Below are 1919 nucleotides of genomic sequence, written 5' to 3'. Positions count from 1 at the left end.
AGTGGTAGAGCACTAGCCTTGAGCTGAAGAGCTGAGAGACAGTGCTCAGGCCCAGAGTTCAAGTCCCATAACCGACCCAAAAAAGTAAGTTAATTAAATAAATTATATGTGTGTGTGTGTGTGTGTATAATTTAGACAGGTGCAGGCGAGTCACACCTGTAATCCTAGCTACTCAGATGGCTGAGATCTGAGGATCACAGTTTGAAGACTGCCCAGAGAGAAAAGTCCTCTAAGACATCTCCAATTAACCACTCAAAAACCAGAAGTGGCACTATGGCTAAAGTGGTATAGCACTAACTTTGAGCACAAAAAGGCTCAGGGACAGTGTCCAGGCACTGAGTTCAAGCCCCACAAATGGCAAATAAATAAATAAATATTGAAGATTGTGGTATAAAGCCATCACAGGCAAAAAAGACTGTGAGACTCTTTATTTCCAATTAACCACCAAAAAGCTGAAAGTGGAGCTGTGGCTTAAGTGGTAAAATGCTAGCTTTGAGCAAAAAGCTCAGTACCTGGGCCCTGACTTCAAGGCTGTGACTGGCACAAAATAAATAAATAAATAACAAGAGTAAATTGCTGAAGGCATAACATAAGTACTTCCTGGGAAGCAAAAGACTGGGTTCAACTCCCAGTACTTAAAAAAAAAATTTAGTAAAATGTAAATGTCTTTTGTCAATAATACAGAAATAAGAGCAAGCAGGACTTTAAGATAATGTCTTCCTAGAAAGAAGTAACTTACAAAATTACCTTTTATTTCAAACATTACAACTGCCTGCCTCTAAAGATTTGATGTTAACTCACCTTTCACCTTGGTATGAAGACTTATTTTCCTAGTGTTTTTCAGGTCAGGGATCTACATGAAGCAAATTCTCAAATATTGAGATATTAAATATTAAAAGAGGTATTCTATCATTGTACATTAAATACTACTATATAACAGTGGCGGTGATCATTTCAGGTTTGTAAGGATTTCACAGCATTCAGATCCTAAAACACTTATTCACTCCCATGTCAGCTACGCATGATACCTGTGAGTGAGTCTGTTTCATCGTCTTCAAGTCTTCACTTAAGTTTTCACAACGTTTCTGTGATTCAACCAACGAGGAAACAGTATTTTCTTGTAGCTCACGTAGATTGTCACATAACTCACTGAGAAAGCCATCTATTTCTTTTTTCTGATCTTCTATCTTTGAAGAAAAAGAAATCACTATCTTTTGTAAACAATACATCAATTTTGAGATATGAACATTCTAACATCTGTTACCGTTTCAGCTACTGTCCACGAAGTCTTAAAGATGTGTTGCAGTTGTCTATTGATTTTCCATATAGACATCACAGAAGGGGATAAAATCCTTTCCAATGAATTTATAAGTTCAGTTGTAAGTTCATTCTGGTTTAAAAATAAACAGGAAACAAGTCTTTGAGAATATTTTCATTTCATAAACTTAACTACTATTAGATTAAGACCTAATACTTGAGCAAGTAAAGATGCACATTCAAATTATGAAATAAAGTTTTCTGTTCTTTATATCCTACACTGAGATAGCTTTGTTTCTAGCATTTATATTCATCATAAATCATTTAGTTCTGCCTCTGGTAATTAAGAAAATGTTCATTCAGTGTATAGTAAATCCTTAAAGGAGTCTAATGGGCAAAAAAAAAGCCAAAAGAATTCAAAAGAGAAGTAAATGATAATCATTTGGTAAGATTTCAGCACTCTGGTATGAGCCCTAACACAGGTGAAGACAAAAAAAAAAAAAACAACCTAGGGGCTGGGAAGGTGGCTCAGTGGTAGAGCGCTTGCCTTGCATGCATGAGGCTCTGGGTTCGATTCCTCAGCACCACATAAGCAAAAAGAAAAAAGCCGCAAGTGGTGCTGTGGCTCAAGTGGTAGAGCGCTAGCCTTGAGCTGAAGAGCT

General features: G+C 36.7%; 1 protein-coding gene across 1 annotated transcript in view; it reads right to left on the bottom strand.

Moving 5' to 3' along the window:
* Window positions 1-1919, bottom strand: part of Kif11 (kinesin family member 11) — a 59056-nt gene that overhangs the window by 34172 nt on the left and 22965 nt on the right. The gene's annotated exons all lie outside the window — the stretch shown is intronic.

The sequence above is a fragment of the Dipodomys ordii genome, unplaced genomic scaffold, assembly GCF_000151885.1.
Source record: "Dipodomys ordii isolate 6190 unplaced genomic scaffold, Dord_2.0 Scaffold188, whole genome shotgun sequence".
Lineage (NCBI taxonomy): Eukaryota > Metazoa > Chordata > Mammalia > Rodentia > Heteromyidae > Dipodomys > Dipodomys ordii.
This window is presented reverse-complemented; position numbering and strand designations above follow the sequence as displayed.